Source organism: Papio anubis, chromosome 6, assembly GCF_008728515.1.
Source record: "Papio anubis isolate 15944 chromosome 6, Panubis1.0, whole genome shotgun sequence".
NCBI lineage: Eukaryota > Metazoa > Chordata > Mammalia > Primates > Cercopithecidae > Papio > Papio anubis.
Window position 1 is genome coordinate 153,547,312 of NC_044981.1, and position 7,341 is coordinate 153,554,652.

The window sequence follows — 7,341 nt, forward strand, 5'->3', positions numbered from 1 at the left end:
TCACATCTGCCCCACCTAGCAGAGGTTGAGGGCCTGCGGGTCCGGAGTATGAATCTCTGCTCCATCACTGTTATGACCATGAGCAAATTACTTAATCTGCTTCCATTAGCTTCTGCATCCATAATATGGTGAGAATTATAGTACCTACTCTATAGGGTCCTAGTTGAAGATTAAATGAGATGATGCAGGTAAATGCACAGCACAGCAATTGGCATATAGCAAGCATTTAGTAAACATTCACTAGAATTACTGAGGACAAGTCCTGAAACCAATTGAATAATTCAATTGCCTTCTAAGTTAAGTGAAAGGGGCAGAAAGGGACTAAGAGAAAGTGGACAGAGGAGAGGAAGAGGGAAAGGGAAAAGGAGGGAGAAGGGAGGGGGAGGGGAAGGGAGGGGGAGGGAAGGGAGAAGGAGAGGGAGAGGGAGAGGGAGAGGGAGAGGGAGAGGGAGAGGGAGGCCCCTCAGGATACAGGGTTGTGTTCTCCTAGCAAGCTGAGCTGTGTCCTGTTGGACAAGAGTCCAAATCTTCCTGGAGGAAAACAGTGAATGTGACCTCACATCGTGCCTCCCAGCTCTGCTACAGTGAGAAGGAAGACTGTGCCTGGCAAGGGCAGGTGCTTAGTAAAGTTTTATTGGTTGGTGTTAGGGAAATAAAAAGTCTTCTCCTAGCTCAGAAAATCTCTCCACAAAGGTAGTAGAGACAAAATGGTTTTATTATCGAATAAGTGAAGGAAATAATGTATACAGTGGTCCATTTCCAAGACAAATTGTCTTAAATTGGCTCAGATTAGCAAACTACAAAAGAAACAGGATATATTAGGCCCCTGCTTGAATAGTTGATGCCTACTTGTCGGCCTCCCTCTTCCTCCCCCTTCCCCCAGGCTTAGTTGCCCTCACCCAAACCAAAGAAGTTTAGTCTAAGATAAAAGTTAACCAGTCTGCAAAATAGCTCACTTTGTCTGTTCTTATCAGCCTGCCCAGCTACTTAGGTCCTAAGTCAAATAGTCGAAGAGCCCCTGAGCTAACTAGAATTGCAATGCATTGTGGGCTGCCACAAAATGCAGCAAGACAATCCCCTCCCCGCCCCCCACCAAAATAAAAAACACCTAAAGGCCTGGCCTAACAATCGATAGGTGATGTCCAGGAAGATTGTGACCCCATAGTACTCAGCCTATGAGGAACCGGGGGAGGGACCTGCACACTAGGGGAGAAATTGCTTGTTGAAACTGTGCTTGTTGAAACTCTGCCTGCATACGAGACACCCAATCTTGTAAGACCATCATTAAAAGTCTCACTTCCGCTGTTCTCTGGGTCTCTGAGTCCATGCTTTGGGTTTGGACAGGTGAGTTTGTTTCTCACAATAAGTATTAAACCAGAATATGATGCACATTGAAGAGGTTCAGAATATGCCACCCCAAAATGTGCCACTCTGGCATAAGGATAGTTTGCACTGAAGGCAACTGAGAAAAAGCAAACACAAAAAAAGCTGCCTCCTTCCCACCTCTACCATGGAAAGACTACTTGAATTGGCTTTAGCTGGAGGAGAAAAAACTTCTCTCATCTTTATGACAGGCAGTAGTTTTGCAAATTGGAACAAGGTGCCCACTGAATTAGACGTCTACCCTTTCACATTAACTGAGAGACAGGGGCACTATCTCATTTAATGCTCACATTTCAAAAAAAAATTTCCCAGGTCCTTGAGGAAACATTTCTCAGTGAAACTGGCAAGAGGCTTATTTTGTCATCATTTCAAACATACATTTGAAAAGGACAGAAAAAAATTCTGAAACAAAAAGGGAGAGGTAAGGAGAAGTGTCTTCCCTTATTTTCAAAATGGAGAACTAAGCTTTTATTTTAAATGTGTGCCTGCCTTTACAATCAAACTATGACTAAAAATTATTTAACAATAAATCAGTTAAAAACATTATTGAGTGCTTGCTAAGGGACAAATAGGTATTAACTGATTTAGTACCTACAAAACCCTATAAGATCCATACAATTATCCCCATTTTACAATGAGGAAACTGATGCACTAGGAAACTGTTTTACTTGTTTATGGTCACATGGAAATGGAACATGAACTTAAATCCAATCCCTCTTGATAGATATATTAATGAATGGATGAACAGATAAAGGAATGCAATCTGCCAAGAAATCAAGAGTATTTCAATTGAATTTGAAAATTGAGGCAGAAGGCTGTGGGAAGTCTGCAAGATATGACACTTGTCTGAAAATAAATATTTTCTCTAAGTTCAGCAAGGTAATTCCTTCTCCACGACCTTCTCACTCCAGCATCTGAGTTCAGTACTCATCTCCTCCAATATGCCTCCAGCAGTAACAGTTTTTGATGTGTCTTAATGATAAAATTATAAAATCAGATGATTGCTGATTTTAATCTTTGCCCACACATCATGCCCTCAATGATTTATTCTCTGTGTCTCCCCCAACCTTCGCAGTTTGGGAAGAATAAGCTCAGTTTCTTTCCCCAGCTGTTACCACACACACTCCAGGGCTGCTGTTTTCCGCAGCCCTCGGGACAGAGGTGCTGAGGTTTTACTTTCAAGGACCCCTTATCTTTAATTTCTCTTCCCCATCATACATAATCACGTCACAGGATTCACTTGGGGGAAAAAAAAATGTCTTCTTTTTCTTGTCTCAGAAATAGGATTCTGCATTTTGGGAATGTTACTTTTAAAATGTTTTTAATATTGTTTTTAAACACTGTCTTTCCCCAAAGAACGTAAGACTTGCTGAATGACATTCTGATATCATGCAGTGCAGATTGTAAAATTTAAATTGTGTTCAATCCTGCTTCCAGGCTGACATCTCCATTCTCACCTACCTGATTCACTATGGGTATTTTAGGCAGATGTTCATAAAAGACATTGGATCACAACCTAAATGCAGTTAGTAGGGTCCTACGCTACATCAAATGCTGAAATCGGCTTGATGCTGAATGTTGCTCAGAGTGATCTCCGCTCCATCGACTCTCTAACAGGACAGTGAGGCAGGGGACGGCCTGAGAAGAAAAGGAGGGAAGGAGATGAAACAATGAGCCTATCCATGAGTAGGCCACAAAGCACCATGGCGTGGAGATTAGCCGAGAGGTCAGCACACACGGAGCCAGTTCACTGACGAGGTGGGCTGTGTAGGTTGAGTTGTGTAACCCCCCATAAAAGACAATATTGAAGTTCTAGCCCCTAGTACCTGCGAGTGTGACCTTATTGTCAAATAAGACCTTTGTGATTTAATCACGTTAAGATGTAATTAGCGTGCGCTTTGCTCCATTATGAGTGGTGTTCTTACACGAAGAGAATATTTGAATGCAGACACACAAAGAGAATCCCATGCAAAGACACAGAGACACGCAGACGCGGAGGAAAGACTTGTGAAGATGGAGACAGAGATTGGAGTGGTGTTGCCACAAGCCAAGGAACACCTGTGGCAACCAGAAGCTGGAAGAGGCAAGGAAGGCCTTCCCTCGAGACTTCAGAGGAAGCATGGCCCTGCCACCATCTTGATTTTGCACTTGGTCTTAGTCTGTTTGTACTGCTCTAACAAGATTCTTGAGACTGGGTAATTTATAAAGAACCAAAATATATTTCTCACAGTTCTGGAAGCTGGGGAGTCCAAGATCAAGGTGCCAGCATAGGTGTCTGGGGAGGGCCACTTTCTGCTTCCAAGATAGCACATTGTTGCTGTGTCTTCCCATGGTAGAGAGTGGAAGGGAAGAGGACAAATATTAGGAAACCCGTTTTAGAAGGGTTTGATCCCATTCACTCAGGCTCTGCTCTCACGACTTAATCACCTCCTAAAGGCCCTGGGACCTCTTAATACTATCGCATTGGGAATTACGTTTCAACACATGGATTTTGGAGGGGACATAAAACTTCAAACCATAGCAGACCTCTGTGGTACAGTGGCTTTAGGAAATTATTACATGAATTCCATATGCTATAAGCAGAAACCAACTTTATTTTCTTTTTTCCACTGCTATTTTACACCCATAATGTTAGACCATGCATCCCCAAGCCTGGATAAAATCTCGGGTAGATCCCTTAACTTTTCTGGTCATTTTGAGCTATTAAAAGTCAAATTCTATCTAAAATCAAAACTTTAGTCCTCATCCTATTTAGAGCTTCTTCCCATTCTGACTGTAGACTTAACTCAAGCTCAGAAACCTGCAGAGGTAAAAGGCAATGTGGCTGCTTTTTCACTGTTCCTCACCTGCCTGTACACCCCTTTTCCCCTTTACTCACTATATGGCCTCCAGTGTTGGAGCAAAGGGGAGAAATGAGGGGAAAAAGAGTACCTTTATGAAGGTACACTTATTATGTGATAAGGGGCCCTCCAAATAAGACCAAACCAAAGCCTGGCTTTTTCTTTTATGGGGCTCAGAATATAGTCACCCCAAATAATGGATCTACCCTGAAGACTCTTGTTAGCTGGGGCCTTTCTACTCCAGCATACCCCAATATGGAAGGTGGTCTCTCAGACAGAGCATTTATGACCCACCCCAGTGATACACCACCAGCCCCTGTCTGCTGTGGTTGCTGCTCCCCTCGCAGGAAGCTACAAAAGACACAGTCCTAGCCACTTCTCTTAGGCAAAGGTCTGGCATTTCTCTAAAGAAATATACCATTGGAGGAGGAGGAGAAGGAGGAGGAGGAAGGAAGGAAGGAAGGAAGGAAGGAAGGAAGGGAGGGGAGGGAGGGAGGGAGGGAGGAGGAGGGAGGAAGGAAGGAAGAAGGAGGAGGAGTCATTAAAATGAGGAGTCATTGGCTCAGCGTCTTTTTCATGTCAAACTAACAAAGATTTTATTTTTAAATTACACAGCATTGGTGAGGATACAGGTACAGTTTTATCCTCTTGCTAGGCATATGAACTAAAACAATGTTTCTGGATGATACTTGGAAATACATATCAAAGTATTAAAATAGGCACACCAGATGGCTGGAGAACGCTTACATTCCTGAAAGCCTTAAATTCAAGCACAAGCCATGAAGGAGTTTTCCTGAAGGCCAAAAAGGACAATCCTGGGAATCCTGAGACTAGCCTGGAGTTAGGAATATCCAATTTTTATCAAAAGGACCCAGCTGCACCCCATCAGAATTCCTGCTGCCATTCAACAATTTGATCTATAAAGATTTTCCTCTGTAGGAAAATTGGGAGCCAGTTGTTCTGAAAGTTGGATTTCTTGGCATGTGCTTTGCTATTGTAGGTAATAATTCTACTCAGTCCTAAAAAATCATTTTGAGTTTTTATTTTTCTTTCACAAAATGTATTGGTTTCTTGATGAGAAAAAAAGGCATATAAAAATGATTTTTTAAAAAAGAAAATGTTCCTTGATTATCTCCAGAAAAACTAGTTTTGGATGTCCTATAGTTAACAAAACAAAAATCCTATGTATCTCTATAGATTGGGTCTGTCTTTGGTGTCCTAGTCTAATTCATCTATTTGTTGCAGTTGCTTAAGAAACTCTATTTGTAGAAGAGGTGACAACTAGTCAATTTTGCCAGTTAGAACATTCAGTTAAAATGTCAATTTATTTTATTTTTATTTATTTATATTTATTTATTTATTTGGAGATGGAGTCTCACTCTGTTGCCCAGGCTGGCGTGCAGTGGTGCAATCTTGGCTCACTGCAACCTCCACCTCCCAGGTTCAAGCAATTCTCCTGCCTCAGCCTCCCAAGTAGCTGGGATTACAGGCACCTGCCCTCATGCCCGGCTAATTTTTGTATATTTAGTAGAGACAGGGTTTCACCATGTTGGCCAGGCTGGTTTCAAACTCCTGACCTCAGGTGATCTGCCTCGGTTGGCCTCCCAGGTCACTTATATTTTTTTACAAAAAAAAAAAAAAAGGCCAATGGGCAAAAGATCTGAACAGACACCTGACCAAGGGAGACGTATATATGGCAAATAAGCATATGAAAAGATGCTCCACATCGTATCACCAGGGAATTGCCAACTACAACTATGAGATATTGTTACATCTAGAACACTGACAATGCCAAATGCTAATGAGGATATGGAGCAACAGGGAGTCTCATTCATTGCTGGTGGGAATGCAAAATAGTACTGCCACTTTGGAAGACAGCTTGATAGTTTCTTACAAAACTAAACATACTCTTACCATGTGATCCAGCAATCATACTCCTTAATATTTACCCAAATGAGCCGAAAACTTACGTTTATCAAAAATCTGCACATGGATGTTTACAGCAGCTTTATTCATAATTCCCAAAACTTGGAAGCAACCAAGATGTCCTTTGGTAGGTGGATGGATAAATAAACTATGGTACATCCAGATCACGGAATATTATTCAGCGCTAAAAATGAATGGGCAATGAAATCATAAAAAGACATGGAGGAAACTTTAAGTACATATTACTAAGTGAAAGAAGTCAATCCAAAAAGGCTACATTTTTAATTATGCTAAATATATGGTGTTCTAGCAAAGGCAAAACCATGGCGACAGTGAAAGAAAAATCCGTGGTTGCCAGAAGTTGGGAGGGAAGAGAGGATGAATAGGGGATTTTTTTAGGGCAGTGAAACTTCTCTGCATGATACTATTATGGCGGTTATATGTCATGTACATTAGTCTAAACCCATAGAATATACAACACAAAGAGTGAACCCTAATATAAACTATGGACCTTAATCAATATAATCGTAAAACATATATATAATTTATTTAAAATAATATAATTTAAAGACATACAATTAAAATATAATAATAAATAAGGTATCAATATTGACCAATCAATTATAACAAATGTACCACATTAATGCAAGACATTAATAGGGGAAACTGTGGGGGTGGGGCAGAAGAGTATATGAAAACTCTGTGCTTTACACCCAATTTTTCTATAAACCTAAAACTACTCCAAAAATGAAGCTTATTAATTTTTTAAAAAGTGTCAAGTTGATTGTTTTATTGAGTTAGTGCCTCAGAAAGGTAGATCCAGGATTTCAACAGAATCTTGGGGTAACTATATAATCTGTGGGGAGATTATTTTTTCTCTAGGACCCTAGACTAATATGACTGCATGTGTTAATTCTGTTGTGACTATATCCACAACTTTGCTATGGCTAACTAGGACATTTTCAGGAACCGCAATGGTGAAGGTAAATGGTTTCTCTCTGAACGTTTGGTTTGGGGTTATCCCCAGTGGCAAGAATCTCAACATCTCTCTCTTTCCCCCTGCACACACCCCTACCTTCGCTCCCTCTCCCCCTGCACACACCCCTACCTTCGCACAGCCTGCCTCCTACTGATGGAATGACATCAACTCCTCTAACTTGTCCTGAAAGCTCAGCTTCTTTCAACTTTTTCC

General features: G+C 41.2%; 1 long non-coding RNA gene across 1 annotated transcript; it reads left to right on the top strand.

The window, feature by feature from the left end:
- Positions 1 to 472: 472 nt before the first annotated feature.
- Positions 473 to 4,591, top strand: LOC116275221. Its single transcript, XR_004184154.1, has 3 exons — positions 473 to 1,344; positions 1,696 to 1,804; positions 2,108 to 4,591. It is a non-coding gene; the product is annotated as an uncharacterized LOC116275221 (long non-coding RNA).
- Positions 4,592 to 7,341: the final 2,750 nt, after the last annotated feature.